Source organism: Microtus oregoni, unplaced genomic scaffold (genome assembly GCF_018167655.1).
Source record: "Microtus oregoni isolate MIOR12 unplaced genomic scaffold, Mior012 000055F_ref0000237, whole genome shotgun sequence".
Taxonomy (NCBI): domain Eukaryota; kingdom Metazoa; phylum Chordata; class Mammalia; order Rodentia; family Cricetidae; genus Microtus; species Microtus oregoni.
In genome coordinates, this window is record NW_024543831.1 from 5529203 (window position 1) to 5546800 (window position 17598).

The window sequence follows — 17598 nt, forward strand, 5'->3', positions numbered from 1 at the left end:
AATTTCTTGGCCTCCACAGGCATCCTTCCCTAGAAAGGTACTGTTGACACCACTGAGAGAAATACACATCTTCACCAAAGGCCTTGGTTTCAGTAGGACTTACTCTTGATATGGAGTGTACTGTGTGTTTAGACAACACATCCATCCATCCATCCATCCATCCATCCTTCCAGCCATTACTATGGTATCTTCAGAGTCTTTTCAGTGCCCCAGACATTCTATGTTCTATCAGGGTCCGGTGCTAGCCCAGACCATAAATTATTTCTCTTGATCAGACCCCAACATAAACTATCTTTCTGGACCGACGTGGAGGCACGGGAATAAAGACACAACTCATATGGCTTTATCGGGAGGGAGATTCTCAGAGATCCCTCTTGAAATCCTGAGTTCACATCCTGAAGAATTCTTCTCACTTTTTTCTCCAAACAGCTTTTATACCAAAACATCAACTGAGGGGTAAATACATTAGCATTCTGTCTCCTAAGTAACCAGGTGAATGGCTTTTAGTCACCTCCATATCTACCTATCTGCTGTATATGCTGGCTGTCATGTAGGCTTGAATCAGCATCTCTATCAGGCATCCTCCAAATTACAAAGAAAGGAGCAAAACAACATCCTGACCCTTTGTTAGGCAGTGGCAGCCTTTCTGGAAGGTTACACAACCATCTCAGGTGTGGCCTATGGCTTTAGAGCCTGGCTGCCATACCATATAGAAACATGGGTCTACAATGTTCTGCCTAGTCGCCTATTCTTCCAGCCCTTGGCAACCACTTATCTTTAAATTTTATTTATCATTTTACCTTCTAAAAAAGATAAATATTTGGAATTATATAGGATATAGAATTTTATGATTGGTTTCTTAAATTTAGTAGTTGTATGTACGTGGTGTGTGTGTGTGTGTGTGTGTGTGTGTGTGTGTGTGTGTGTGTAGTGAGTATGTAATGTATTAAACCCTAGGTCTCAAGCGTACTGGGCAAGTGCTTTACCTGTGATCTTTACCCTGAAATCAGTAGTATGTATTTTTGTTTCTTCCCATTGCCTAGACATACTACAATGTTTTTTATCTACTCATCTACTGAATGACATCTTGATTACTTCTAAGTTTGGGAAGTGATGAAAAAAGTTGCCATAAACATCCATGGGCAGGATTTTATGTGGACCCTAGCTTTCCTCATTTGGGAAAAAGCCAGAATTTGATTGCTGGGTCACTGGCTAGGAGTAGTTGGAGTTTGTTGCTTGTCTTGTAAATAAATGACCACGCCATTTTAATATCAGCTAGCCCTGACTGAGTGTTCACCCATCCATCTTTGAAGCTATCAGGGTTCTGTGTTCTAGATTTGGGGTCTTCTCGTTGTTGTTTTACTCTGCATTTTCCCAGTGATGCCATGTGGAACATCTTTTCTATTAGCTCTCATCTGTGTTCTGTGAGGAGGTACTCCTTAAGTCCTTTGACTCATTTTAAATTGGACTGTTTCTTCTTGTTGAGTTCTAAGAGTTCCCCATATGTTTTGGATACCAGTCTTTTATCAGATAATCTTTGGCAAATGTTTTCTCCTAGCCTATAGTTTCTCTTATTGCTCTCTTAGTAGGGTTTTTAGACAAAACACAGTCTTTAATTTTAATGAAGTCTAACTCATTCTTGCTTTACAAATGTGTTTTCTATGCCATGTCCAACAAGTCATCCCCAAACTCAAGGTGTCCAGACTTCCTCTTGTTTTACTTTCAGGAGCATCATGGCTCTGCATGTTGCTCTGAGATCTACTTCAAGCTACTTTTAGGAAGATGAGAAGAACTGTATCTCGGACTGTATCTTGGGTGCCCAAGTGGAGTTTACACTACAGTGTGAACATTGCTAGTTTCTTACCAGTAAGACATTACCTGTAGAGCTTTTCATAGACAGGATGAAATTGAGGACTTTCCCTTCTAGTCCTAATTTATTAAAAGATTTTCTCATTATCAAATACTTTTATATGCCTGTTAATGTGGTGGTGGCTGTTTTCCCACTTTACCCTGTTGATATGATGAGCTAGCTTTCAAATGTTGAACCAGTTTTGCTTACTTGGGATAAATCTCACTTGGCCATGGTACATAATTATATATATATATATATATATATATATATGTATATATATACATATTAATAACTTAGTTATTAGAGTGTAGGTTACCTTTCGTTTTTCCCCAGATACAGGCTTCCCTCTTAGGACTGTCCTTGATGCATTCTGTTCAATTGGTAGGTTGCCTCTTCATTTTTATTCAGTCTGAGATATTTTTTAACTCTCTTGAGATTAACTCATTAATCCAACATTATTTTTGGGTTTAGTTTTTCAAAATGTTGTTGGGGACTTTTACATCTTTCATCCATGGGTGATCATGGTTAATAATTTTCTATTCATGTAATGTCTTTGGATTTGTAATGTACTATGGTGATGATGGCTTCATAGAATGAGTAAGGAAGCTTTCTCTCTGCCTCCTGCTCCTGAAAGAGTTTATAGGACATTTGGTAGAATTTCCTTCTTAAGTAACTGATATAATTTATCAGAGGATCTTCTGAAATAGGCATATTATTAACTATTGACTAAATTTATTTTGTAGACATGATGAGCCCATTTCAGAGTATCTATCGCTTCTTGTGTACATCTTGACAGACTGAGGTTTTCAAGGAATGAGTCAGTTTCCTCTTGTTCATCAGGTTTGGAGGCAGAGTGGCTCATAATCTTCCTCATTTATGCTTTGAAAGTCCATGTGTTCTGTAATGACATCTTCCTTCCATCTCTGGTGTCACTAATTGGTGATATCACTCTCTTAGCCTGGCTACAAGTTGACCAGTTAATCTTCTCACAGAATCACGGTCTGGCTTTATTGATCTCTCTGGGTTTCGTTTTCAGTTTCACTACATGGTGCTTTAATTCTACTTTCCTTCTACTTACTTTGAATTTAATTTGCTCTTTTCCTAGTTTTCAGAGGTAAAAACTTAGTTGTTAGGGTGTAGGTTACCCTTCATTTTTCCCCAGATACAGGCTTCCCTCTTAGGACTGTCCTTGATGCATTCTGCTTAATTGGTAGGTTGCCTCTTCATTTTTATTCAGTCTGGGATATTTTTTAACTCTCTTGAGATTAACTCATTGAACTTTCTGTCACTTATAAACGTGTTTTTAAATCTCTCAGTGTAGATTTTCGAGCTTTTTTTTTTTTTTCTTGTTTGCTAGATTAAGTTCATTGTGGTCTAAAAACTGAGGTTATGGAATTTATCTTTTTCTCCATTTGCGAAGGCACATTTTCTGGACAAGAGTATGGTCTGTTCGGGTGAACACTTCCTGTGAATTTGAGAAGAATGTGCTCTTTACCGTGTCGGACCAGGTAACCTATAATTGCACATTATATTCAGTTGATAGACAATGTTTTGGGTTCAACTAAATTCTTACTGATTTTTCTGCCTATTGTGTCTATGTTTGATAGACAGGTGTTGAAATCATGGATTCATCTTTTTACCCTTGAAAGTATGTGTGTGTGTGTGTGCATGTGTATATGTGTGTACATTTGAATGTGTATGCAGGTGTCTACACAGGCCAGCAGAGGGTATCACATGCCCCTAGAACTGGAGTTGCAGGTTCCTGTAAGCCTTCTTATATGGGTGATGGTAACTGAACTCAGGTCCTCTGCAGGAGCAGTGAGCACTCTTAAAATCTTATACATCTCTCCAGCCCTTCCTTTCACTTTGTACATGGATTTAGACACTCCATTTTCAGACGGAGAAGCATTAAGAACTGGTACATCTTAAAGAACAGACTACTCCCTCTGTCTTTGCCACTGGTTACTTTCCTCCTTCTGAAATTAGTACCATTCTCCTACTTTGCTGTGATTTGTTTTAACAAGATATGTCGTTCCCCATCCACTCCTTTGTCATGTTCATGTGACTTTATGATTAAAGTAGATTTGTTGTAGAGAGCATTTAGTTTGTTTTTTCTTCTTGACCCTCCATTACAGTTTCTTAGCTGTCTTTTGATTGGTGCATTTAGGCTGTTGGCGCCCACAATGGTTGCTGTTATTGTTCTAGTAAGCTTTGTGTTGTTAGTATCTCTTACTCATTTCTCTTGTTTTTTTTGTTCACTTGTGTTCCATCTTTTCTGGGCTTGACTGACCATTTGATATTGTTCCTTTTTTCTTTTATCAGTTATACTTAGTAATCTTAGTTATACTTAGGTCTTAGAGTTTTCAGTGTACACAATCAATTAATAGAATTCTACTTTCAAATAGTACTGTTTTACCTTATGGGTAGTACAACCAGATTACAACCAAGAAATAATAGTTCTCCCCCTGCCTTGTGTCACCAATGTCAATCATTTCGTTTATACCCAAACACATGTATACATATCAAATGTACTTTTAGTGTTGTTTTCAGAGTTATCCACTGGATTTTTTAAAGTTAAGAAAAAGAAAAGTCTTAGTCTACAGTGGTTTACACTTCTAATCCCAGCACTCAGGAGACTGAGACAGGATGGTAACAGCAAATTTGAGGTCAGCCTCAGAAATATGTTAAGACCTTACTGAAGGAGGAGGAGGAAGTGAGAGGGGGGAAGAAGAGGAGAGAAGGAAGAAGAGGAAAGGAAGAACAGAGTATGAGAGGGAGGGGGAGAGAGGGTGGAGTATGGCGGAAAACATTTCATTTTATCTTGAAGAATTGTTTTGAGTGTTTATTTAGTTATTTATTTTGAAACAGGGTCGCACTATGTCACCCTGCTATCCTGGAACTCACTCTGTAGACCAGGCTGGCCTCTAGCTCACAGAGACCCTCCTGCCTCTGCCTCCCAAGTACTGGAAATAAAGGCATACACCACTACCTCCTGGCTTTTTGAGAATTTCTTGAAGGTAGATCAACCCATAACAACCTCCCTCAGTTTTGCTTTCCTGACAATTTTTTTTTGAAGAAAAATTCTGCTGAGAATTTCTCTAGGTTTGTGGGTTTTACTCTGTCAATGCTTTTCAAAACTTCACATTCTTGCTGACCTGGTTTCAGAGAATTTGACATTTCCGCTTTCATTAAAAAGAGAAGCAGCCACCATGAGTTTGTCAGGGTCGGGGAGGAGGTAGTAAGGGTACACAAACACCTTAATGACCCTTTCCAAAGATGGTCTGAGGCCTCTCTCCTTCTAATCAGTGACTTTTCTTACCATAATGAAGCCCAGACGTGTCCAATAAAAAGAATGGCTTGTGTTCAAGCCATTTGCTAATTCTGCCTAGAGGTAGAGAGAGAGAGAGAGATGTGCCTCACATCATTAATTTTAAATATCCTATTTTGTTTTATTTTCAGAATGAAATGGTATGGAACAGCGTAATGAGCAATAGAAATATGGAAGCAGGAAGCAATTATATCTTCAAAAGAGCAAAGTGAGAGCAAATGCAAGGCCTTGCACAAGCTAGCACACAAACAGGCGGCTCGAGCATCATTTACAGAGTCCACATACATGCCTTTTGGTTGCGTCTGTAAATTATCTTCCACAAACATCATGTTGAACCACTGGAGACTCATTTCTGGGCTATAGTTAAAATTGGATTTCTCGAGAGGCCCTAAGAAAAACCCTCAAATTTAATTTCTTCAGTATTAAATATCTTTAGTTTGCAGCCATTATTCTGAGCACTGGGGCAGCAAGATAAATAGGGAATAAAATCTACCTTCAACATTCTCACAGTTGAGTTGAGAGGACACAAATAACAGTGACGGGGTGTGTGCCAGATGACAAAGATGGCAGCACACTTGATTCAAGGTGAAAGGATGGATATAGGTCAGGCCTTCTAAAGAGATACCAGAAACTGAAGGGCTGCGGTACAAGAAAAGAATTGGGTCCAGCCAGATGTACAGGCCAAGTCATCAGTCATGCTGCAAGAAAAGTGGCCAAGCTCCCTGAGGACAAATGAGAAGTAGAAGCCAGAGCCATGTGTAAAAAGATGGGCTAAGTCCAAGCTCTCCATAAGTGAACTGGGGCTGTCTCAAAATTTCATGATCATTTTTCTAGGACAATGGGAAACAATGATTATGATATAGAAATGGGAACTAGGCCTTGGATATGCATAAGTATACCATTCAAATGTAGTGGTCTACAGTGGAGCCAACTGTCTCATCTCTGATACAAAGACATGGCTCAGAGCTGGCATCTCAGAGGATCTGTCGGAGGCAATTCTTAAAGCATCCAACAGAGAGGAACAGCATGAGAAAAGCACGCCCATGCGTGATTGGTTTTCAAATAATAATTACAAAGCACATGATGCTATCTACACTATTAAGAGCTGGTTGGCACACCCAACAAACAGGACACATTACATCTAAGGAAAGAGAAATAATGAGGTAACTTGTTAATAGACTTAAAACAAATGTGTTTAGAATCCTCGGGGACAAATGAGAAAATGTTATTCTTAGATAAATAACAGGCAATTAAATTTTATATATTTGAAAAAGATAAAGAATTGAGCTAAGACTTAGTAGGTTACATTAGGTAAAAGAGAATAAGTTTATTGGAAAAGAGAATTAAGCAAATATGATAAAATCTGGTTATACCTATCTTCTCTTTACCCACTAGAACACATCAGAAAGTTCTGTTTCCTAGATGTCTTTGCACTGAGATGGAGGAAATTGGACTGGGTTGTGAGTGGAAGTAAATTTTAGTCCTGGACATGACATGTCCTGGGTTTCTATCTTCCTCCTTGAAGGTTGTGATGCCCACATATTGATAGCAACACCAACAAGAGAGGAAGGGGTCTAGAGTCTTCTGCCCAGAGCTCCAAAACCAGCAGCAAACTAAGAAGTAGACAAAATAATAAAAAAAACTATAAACCAAAACAAAACAAAAAACGCACATACATACACAAAAACAAAACAAAACAAAAATTTTCCCTTTTCTTTCTGAGATTATTTGTTTTACAGCAAAGCATATCTTGAACATATACAAAAATCACCCTGAGTCAATGAGGCAAACGTATGGAATACTGAAATGAAGTTGGAGAGGCTCTAATCTAACAGGTAGAATTGGTGTTCCAAATGGAAAGAATAGTCAGATATTGGCGGCGGGGAGGATGTATTACAAAAAAAAATTACTAAGGGAGTATCCCAGAATTCAAGGAAGACATAAATCCCTAGACGCAAAATTAAATAAATAAAATTATTCAATATATTGATTCATTGACGTTGGAAAATTTCATCAAAATTGTTTTAAACCTTAAAACAAAATTGACCAGACCTTAAAAACATACCATAATCTTTTTCTATTTAAAAAAAATTTTCATTCATTCATTACATCATTTATTCAAACAAGGAATGTTCCAAAAATTCAGTATACTGTGTTGCTTGTAAAGAACGGAGTATGTTTATAATCTACTAAGAATTCAGAGACGACGCTGGCTTGTTGGAGTGCAGAGAAGGGAGAGAGAGTTTGGAGGAGGAGCTCCCCATCATGGTCTGTCTATTGACATGACTTCCACACGTTTGTGCTTGTGGTTAGTCATTTTACTCTAAAAATAAGCCCCCAAACATAGCTCTACAATGCTGTCTTTTCTTCTTGTTGTCCTTTTAAAAATTATGTATAGATACATGTGGGGGGGGGGTGTGCATGCGAATGCACTACCCACGGAGAACAGAAGAGTATGCCGGATTCCCTGGACCTGGAGTTACAGGAGGTTGTGAGCTACCCAATGAGGGTACTGGGAACCGAACTCAGGTCCTCTTCAAGAGCCATTCTCACCACTGAGCCATCTTTCTATCCCTATATGCCCCCTTCTGTTCTTAAGCACACGAATGCTGTGATGCACCTAACAGGCAAATAGGTTTGTTAGCTAAGCGATTCAGGTGTGTGTTGCAGTGCTGTTGGGATGAGCTCAATGATAATGAATTAACAGTAGTTATAAAGGGCAGTAATGCTGTATTTGCCTATTTAACCTCGTGGTGACTAGAGATTCCAAGTGGATCCAGGGACAGGTCAAGAATAAAGCCCCGTGAGCCACGGAGAAAGAGACCTAAAGACATCCCTCAACTCTTTTGCTTAACAAATACTTACTGAATACATTCTAATTTTCAGGCATGTTTCTTTCAGTTACCTAGTAGATCAGCAATTCAAAGAAACTACATGTAGCTCTCTTCCCTGGATATAACCCAAAGGTCCTAGAGATCTCTTTAAGGCCAGGCTTTGCTGTTCCTATTATACTTCTGAGTGTCTCTCACTGCACTGAAAATTAAATACAAGTACTTCAACCTTTGTGTCTCTTTTTAGAGTTCATCTCTAGCCACTTCCTCACTCAAACCCTGCAGGACTCCCCTCCATTCTGAAATTGAGCCACACTCACTTGTTGCCAGGTCCTCGTTTCATTTCCTCTGGGATATTGTTCTCCTTGCCCCCACTCTCTAACTGCGCACCTTTCCAGATCTATTCATCCTAAGATCTTAGCTCGAAACCTCTGGGAAAGATTGGAGGTGGGCAGAAGCAAGTACAAGCAATGTATAGCACTACCATAATGAAACCCATCATTTTATATGACAACTAAAAATAATTAATTAGAAAGTCTTTGGTGGGGGTGAGGGAGATGGCTTTATGGGTAAAGGTTCTATCCATGCAACTTTGGCGATTTGAGTTCAATTACTAGATCACACGTGGAATAACTGGATGTTGCGGTGCACATCTGTAATCCCAGAACTTCTGTAATTATATGGGAGACAGAGATAGGAAAATTGGCTGGAAGCTCATGGGTCAGCCGCCCTGCCACAAATAGTAGCAGAGGCAACAAGAGAGACCCTGTCTCAAAACTCTTGAAATTTGACTGTGACCACCACAGCTGTGCCACGGCGTGCGTGTGTGTGTGTGTGTGTGCGTGCGCACACGCGCGCGCACACACACACACACACACAGAGAGAGAGAGAAAGAGAGAGAGAGAGAGAGAGAGAGAGAGAGCTGACATTTGGTGAGGATCCTCTTTCTGATTTTCAAGAGACTATCTTCTAATGCTGTTCTCAAATGGCAGAGAGCAGAGCCCAAGAGTGGAGTTCCTGTGTCTTTTCACAAGGGAACTAGCCCCACCCATTCATAAAGGTTCCATTTTCACGATCAAATTATCTCCTAAAGACTCAATCTCCTGTAGCTGCAGCTACACCTAGCTGGTCCACACCTGCCCCCACCCCACATTCTTGGGATTTCTATGGAAAGAATTCACATGTGACACCCTGAGTACCCTATAGAAGATAGGCCACATTAGAGTCAACTGAGGCACTCTCAAGGGGTGAGAATGGGCAATGACCAGAGGGACCATTGTGGAGAAAACCACTTTCGTGGATGACAGTGGCCAGTGGCCAGAATCTTCTGTGCCAACCTAAAATGTCTAGGTAATTTTTATATTATTTCTTCAAGTCCCAGAATAGACTTTAGAATAGGTTTTTTTGGGGGGGCATGCATGAGTGTGTGTGTGTGGAGGGGGGTTCCTTCTAGGTGTTTGGCTAGCCCACATGGATTCCACTAGAGAAGACAATGGAATTTCTTAGTCCTTTACAAGAAAAGACTGGTACTGTCTGGTTAGATAGCAGCCTTATGAATTTTTTTTTTTTTTGGTCAGTTTAGAAGTTATTTCTCCACCCAAGTCCCAAAATAGAACAGCTGACTATGAGGAAGGGGCCCATCTTCAGCGACCTTCAAGCCTGCTGACATCTGACTAGCTACTTGGAAATGTCACACTGGGCTAGGTTTCGACATGCGAACCCAGTCTATAGCATCACCCCATAGCATTTGCCGACAGATCAAGAGTGGGCGCCATGTGTGCCAGATTCATTGTTTCTCTTCCCCGCACCTCATGCCTGGCATTTAGTAGTTGTTTGTGAGACCAAAGGAGGGCAGAAAGCAGATTCATCCCAGAAGCTTGAGCATTCAGCATCCATGGGCTACAGGTCAATGGCTATTCTGTTGTGTTAAAGGCCGGCCTCTCCATCCTCCGCTGCCTCGTGGCTGCTGGCTTCCTTCTGTCCCATATTCCTCTAGTGGCAATCGAGTTATCAAGGGTGCCAGGTTTCCCCTCCAGCCAGCAAGGACCCTTTGTGAACTGTAAAACACTTGATTCTTCTCAAATGCCCTAAACACATGGAACTGTCTGTAATTACAGCTGCATTTTCTAGAAGGGCACTAATTATCTTTAATTCATGGCTTATACTCACTGCCTAGGAGCAAGAAACGGAAAGACTCATTGCGTGGTAGGGAGGAGTTCCACTTTCTTGCCTCACTGTGGGTCCTTCTAGAGTCCCTACCATTCACTCCTCCTTCCTGTCCAGCTCCCAGCCTGAACATATGATGTCATTCACCTCAATTCATAGGGAGTAACAGGAAAGGGGGAAGCATTAGACTATTTAGGGCTAGGTTTCGAGACTGTTCATGTGTCTGATGGGTTCAGAAACATACTTGATCGTTACCTTCAAGGTGGGGATAGTCACTGACTCACACCAAACGACACATGAGAGATGGAATCCAGACTTTCTCCACTTGATGTGAGGCACGGTGGGCATTTGTAGGACTCAATTGAACAAGAGGCAATCTTCTAGCTCGAGTTAGGCTTTATTCTGGTTGTGCCTTGATAAAGCAGCGAGAACTCACTGGCCTCTTGGTTCCTTTCCCCAGTGTGGCCATATCAAATACATCTCTGCATTTTCCCAATCCCTTTATATCTCTAGTTGGCCTGCTGAGGACAGGTGGCCCAGGTTAGCTTGTTCAAGCTTCAGGGCCCAGGCTATAATCCTAACTGCTCCAGTAACATCTTGACAGGACTAAGAGATGCCTAAAATTTGATAAGGCGTATTATTGTTGTGGAGAGTGGTTCCAGAGATGATTGGAAGAGAGGGTGTAAACCGAGTGGAGAGACCTTGTGAGTGTGGGTAACACCATCCAGCAGGCTGGGGGCCTCGGGTGGAACAAAGCAGAAAGGGAAAGGGATCCCAATCTGTTTGTTTTTAAATAGTTTTTTTTAAATACAAAATATTATGATTTTCTCTTCCCCCAACTCATTCCAAATCCTATCTCTCCACCCACCCAAATCTACACCCTTTCTCTCTGTGTGTCTCTGTCTCTGTCTCTGTCTCTCTCTCTCTCATTAGAAAACAGACAACAACAACAAAGGATAAAACAGAAAAAACAAACCAACAGCCAAAGAAAAATTACAAAAAGCAAACACATATAGATGCAGACACACACACAATTGCTCACACAGAAATCCCATAAAAATACAAAAATCAGAACCATAATATATAAGCAAAAGACCTGTAAGGCAAAAAAAAGGTGGGGGGGGGACACAAAGCTTTGAGACAAAAACAAACATAAAACTCCCAAACTAGCACTGATTGAGTTCATTTTGTGTTGGCCCGCTACTGCTGGATATGGGGATTGCCCTTAGGTGTGCTTTGTCTATCCAGGGAAAGTCCACTGGAGGAAGCTAATTTTTCCTTTGTGAGAGGTTGCCAATTGGGATAACTTCCGTGCCAATCGGGATAACTTCTGGGTTAGGGCTGTGGGCTTGTGTCCTCTTCCCCTCTCTCTGAATCTCACTCTTGATTCTTCTTGAACAAGTTCAGTTTTTGCTGTGGCTGTCATTCCTAGATGTCAGACCCCATGTTCTTCAGCCTTTGAACACTGAGTTGGGCTAGAGAGGTCTTCCACCCTAGCCTGGGGCTGCATCATCGATCCTCTTTCCGAGGCTCCCAGATTCTTGGCAAGAGCAGCTACTGGCTTCCTTGGCTCTGTAGCCTGCAGACATCCATTGTGAGACATTCCAGTCTCTGCTTATGCAAAGCAATCTAATCAATCCCCTCTTATAATTATATACGTTCCATTAGTTTGGTTCCTGTGAAGAACCATGACTAATACAGACACCAAGCTTAAACTACTTCCATCCTAAAGTGTGAATGATTCCATTAACTCAAAATCTCTACGCTTTGGTCAAGCCTACGGCTCAAGTACGTTATAGGCGGTGGATTTCAGGAGATCATAGGACCAGGATGAGTGTGCTCAGGGCTTGGGTGACGCAGAAAAGGGTCAGGTCACGACTGAAATGAGATGATTCCCAAACCAAAATGAGGGGCAATCTCTGTCCTGGGGTCGCCAAGAAAAATACAAGCCACACCTCAACCCAATCCCCTGAAAGTTAATGGAAATTATAGGTTGTGTGAATTATGGGGGCCAATTTCACCTGAAAAAGAATTTCTTTTGAGACAGGGTCTCAGGCTGGCCTCAAATTCCTTACGCAGCCAAAGATGACTATGAACTTCTGTTTCACCAGAGTGCTGGGATTTCTTGGCACAAGTCACCACACTAGATTTTCTGGGATGCTGAAGATTGCAGCCAGAGCTTTGTATATACTAGGAAATCACGTTACTTGAATTTTAAAGGAAGAGATTAATTCAGATGGATTCCGCGTGCAAATTCTATCTCAACAAGCATGGTTTTTAATTCATAAAATCATAGAACATTGGACCTTGTGGGTACATAATTCAACTTCTCATTTTGCAGTGGAAACCAGGGCCTTTAAAGGTGAAGCCCTTTGCGTTGACCCAAGCTGCAAGTTTTCAGCAATTAAACAAGAAGTTTTAGCGTTTCATTTTCCAAGTCTTTATTCACATTAGAAAGACATATTAGATATATTGATCCCACAATGGCAAAGATCATATTAAAGTGTGGGGCTTTCCCACACTTAGCAAGTTGCAGAGAGGGGGGGACAAGTTAAGGGAGGCAGAAACCCAGCATTGAGTGTGGCAAGGGGTAATCAATCGGCTAACAGCTTGTTCTAGAACCATCTGCGTTCTTCTCTGTGTTGCTCTCCATGCCTTACATGCCTGCTCCTAGAGAGTACACAGTCACATGATTAGGAACGACCTACCTATTTATTAAACATCCAAAGGGGAGCCATGGTAACCTAGCAGGAGAGAAATTATTCCCTGGTTTTCAGCATTAAGTCAGAACAAAGGCAATATTAACTCAACGGTCTGCAGAGAGTCTCCAATTCAGCCCCAAATCTCCCCCTTATTTCATCAAACACCATTAAAATAAAAATTAAAATCTGGAGTCTAGTCATTTGGTCAGCAACCAATGCCACTGAAAGACTTCTTGATTTTCTTTTCTTAATATTAAAAGATTTGCTAAAGCACAAAAACTTCTTGTCCCTTTGTTGAATAAACAGGAAATAGAAGGTGATGGAAAGTTAACCGCATAATCTAATATTCAACATTTCTCATGCTAAACTGGCCCAGACCCTCTGTATGAGTTATTAAAATTTGCATTTTGTATATAGACCCAAAAGGGAAAATTTTAAAGTGTGTAAAAGTAATCACACATATTTTTTTGTTAGAGGAAAAAATGTGCTGAGCTCTCTTCCCCTTCTCTTAGCAACCTCATAAGTAGAGTGTCCAAAGGAAATAGGTTTCTTGTTTCGAAAGGTTTAATTTCTATTTAAATTCCTTTTGGCTTGAATGGTCCCAGGCTGGGAAAGGCTTCAGTAAGAGCCGTGTGCGCCCTCTGCTGGCCACACAGAAGTCAAACAATGCGCTTCCACTCAATGAGAGAAACTGGCCAGGAAGGACCAAAGCTTCAAGACTCTTCCTTCCACTGGAAATACGAAGCAGGATGCTCCCGTGACTCCATTCACACAGCAGTGTTTCTCTTTGCTATCATATTTAAAAATTCAGTGTAGAAGCGGAACATTGTTTTATAACAAAGCTGAACTGAACAGACCGAGGCTGTCCACAAGAGGTACAGCTGTAAGGAAAGTCTGTTAAGCCTTGTTCGGATAGACTGTCAAAAAAGGCTGGTGATTCCTGAGGACCAGAAGACCTATTTACTATTATAATGTGCTGTCCTAGCTTCATTCTGCTGCTGTAAAAGCCACTCTCACCGAAAGCAACTTAGGGGAGGAAGAGATTTAATTGGCTTACATTTTGAGGTCATATAGCCTATCACTGGTGGAAGTCTGGGCAAGAACCTGAAGGAGAAGCCATGGAGGGAGGAATACTGCTCACTGGCTTGTGCACTACTTTATTCTTGCACGCCTTCCAGGGCCACCTTTGGTGCTTAGGGAACGGTATTGCCCACAGTGGGCTGAGCACCCCACATCCATTAACAATCAAGACAATCCCTCGCAGACATGCACAGGGCAACTGGATGCAAGCAATCCCTCAACTCAGAAGGATTTCCTTTCAGATGCCTCTAGACTGGGCAAGGTTGATGATTTAAGCTGACTAGGACACATTCTTTCCAGGCGCTGTGAGACTCCATGACCTCTGCCCTTTCCCAGGGATTAAGACCCATGGAGCCAGAGACAAGATTTAGAATCTAATGAGAATGTGCTAACTGTCTTCTGAGTGGATGCCTCACTCTAAAGAAGGTTGGATTCCAACTGTCCACGGGGCAGACTTGGATAAAAGACAAAGTGGGTTTGGGAGATCACATTTAACGCTGTTCATTATGAAGATCCAACGAACGTAGCAACCCATGTCTCAACAGATGTTCTGGAAAGAGTTAATTACACTGAAGACTTTCAATATAGCATGGCAAGTTACAGACCAGCTTTATGGGAATTCCATTTGATTTCAGTCCAGTCCTAAGAGATGCCTATTGCCCCTGTTTTTGAGCAAGGTCTCCAGCTGATGAAAGTGGCGTGGGGCTCTAATGATGCTCCCCAGCATCCCCCCCACATCCATGTGATTTACTGGTTGCCTTGCATCTCTGAGTTGGCCGAAAGGCAGTTACAGCCTTTAATGCAGAGCCTGTAAGCCATATTGTGAACATCTCCTTTGATTACTCTTGACAGCCAGGTGATAGGAATTACCAAGGCTGGGACGCATGATACTAAATGAGCTAACCACCTCTTTAATAGCTTTCTTTCCCCCTGGTCTTCCCCAAGGCATTATGCACAGCCATGTAGTCTCCTGCATCACACAAGTTTGTGCAGGGTGAAATGTTCAACGCTCCTGCACCACACAAGTTTGTACAGGGTGAAATGTTCACGCTCCTGCACCACACAAGTTTGTGCAGGGTGAAATGTTCAACGCTTCCCTCAGAAAGTCCTCTGGCAAAAGCTGAGCAAGGTCAGTGGTCAAAGACATTTACAAGTTGGAACCAGAATGACCTGTTTGCTCATGACTTGGTTGGTGCGTTTGATTTCAGAAAAGGCAAACAAAAAAAGCCAGAAGCCAAATGTTTGCTTAGGTCTGGGTTTCATTGAAAGAACAAACCGGTAAAGAGTGTGTCTGCTACTGCAGGAGTCATTCCAGGCATCGGCACACACTGTCCCCCACGCTTCTCTTCCCTTCCTGCTTGCAAAACGCACACCCTTATTCAGCCTACAAGACCCAGAACAGGTACTGTGGGCTTTAGCACCCTCCCTTCAAGCACCCAGTGCTACTGATACTCCATCTGAGCCCCTTTTTCCCTCAAGTGACTAAGCATCCTTTAAGGGGAAGAAGCTACATATCTTACCTCTGCCAGAAAGAAAATTATGTGGGTACTCATAGTCCAATCCCAGAATTCCAGAGGACAGGCAAGTTTTTTTCCAACTTTTTGGATCATTGCCAGTAAGAAACACAAGCTATCTCATAATCCAGTATCAAATACATCATCGAGTTGTGATGGCTGGCTTTAACCGTCAACTTGACTCAGTCTAGAATCACCTAGAATGAGAGTCTACATTGGCTTGGCCTATGGGGATGTCTGTGGGGATCTGGTCTTAAGTCAAGTGATGTGGGAAGACCCAGCCTACTCTGGGAAGCACCACTCCCTAGGCAAGGAGTCCTAAACTATGTAAGAGTGGCAAAACTGAGCCCAGGACAAGCAAACAATCGATTATGAACGCATCCCTATCCCTCTGCTCTTGGCTGTGGACGTGATATGATTAGCAGCTTGAAGTTCCTGCCTGGACGTCCCCACAATGGTGTGCTGTAACCTGGAATTGTAAATTGAAACGAACTCCTTTCTCCCACAACTTGCTTTTTGTCGGAGTATTTTATCACAGCAACAGAAACTAAACTAAAGCAGCGGTCACGGACATGTAATAGATACCTTTCAGATAGATGCACAGCCACGAAGCCAGCTCTGAGTGGGAGGTGCCTACAGTGCTAAATTAACTGTGCCTAAGTGCAGGCCAGCGTGGTAGCAGATAGATATGTAGATTTGTAAAACCAAACTTCATAAAATGTTGTTGCATGCTGCTCTATTATCGGGGATGTGTTCTTGTCCAGTTCGTTCTCTGTCATTTTTATAATGTGCATTGTGGTGTCCTCAATTGCTTTTATGATACTCCAATGAGTATCGTGACTTTCAGTGTGAAAATATTGGTGTATTGGACATTTCGTCTGGTATTCCCCTGGCCCTTCTTGTTTCCTCATTTGCTGTTTGCATTTGTGGAATGGCTTCAAACTGGGAGGTTTTGATTGAGGAGAACAGCAATAAAGAGAGAGAGAGAGTGGGCAGAATGAGAAGAAACAATATCCCATCTGCCCCCTGTCCTCACCTTTGTATAGGGGCCGAGCTCCTTTACAAGTAGACTGCGTATAGCAAGATAACCAAAGTGTACACAAGAAACTTCATTAAACTTGCATCACAAATAGGGCTGCTTCAGATCCCAATCAAAGGTCTATAAACCACAGCCCTTGGTCCAAACCTACCTATCCACCTGTTTTAGGAAGGGAAGTTGTGTTTTCATGTGTTTTCACTTACACGTCATCTGTGGCTCGTTCTGCTCCAACTGCAGGGTGAGATTATCTGTGATCAAACATATATGACCAAGGCCAGGCATGTCAGAACGTGCCTTAAGTCCCAGCACTTGGGAGGCAGAGGCAGGTGGATCTCTGTGAGTTCAAGGCCAGTCTGGTCTACATAGTGAGTCTCAGGACAGCCAGGACTACATAGTGAGACACTGTCTAACACACACTCACTCCTCAATCAATCAATCAATCCATCCATAAAGAAAGACTGTACAACCCACAAAGCCAAAAAGTATTTGCCATCTGGCTCTTGGCCAACCCTAGTAGAGACAGAATGTGTTCTCTGCCTCTTGGGCAGGAAGCCAGCATGGCTCTAACACACAGGCAGGGGAGTAGCTTTCTTCACTTGGCCTTCCCAGGCTCTGTCAGGAAGGACTGCTGGAGCAGAAGATGCTAAATAGGAGGACTCTGGGTGGGGACTGAGAGAGCATTTTCTCTGGCGGCATCTGGGAGCTCTTGTCAGGTCACTGTGTCTGCAAAGATGAGGGCCCTTGAGGCAGCTGTCACTGAGGCTTCATTTCCATCCCCAGGATCTGGCACAGGGAAGACGCGTGGAGGGTGCTAAATACACGTTTGCTGGATAGCTCTTCAATCAGGAGGGACTGGCGGTGTGTGGTGAGGAACTATTTTCTTGTGGATGCTCTTGACAGCCACAGCAGTGGAGAGCCCAGAGAAGGACTCCTTTCCTACTGGAGCATGGGAATACCTCTTCTCAGCTGCTTTGGCAACTAAGATCAAGGATGGGCGTATGGTGATTGTGATGATAATTATGATCATTAACATTTATTAGATGCCCACCGAGTACCGAGCATCCCTCTGGATTCTTTCTAGCTTGT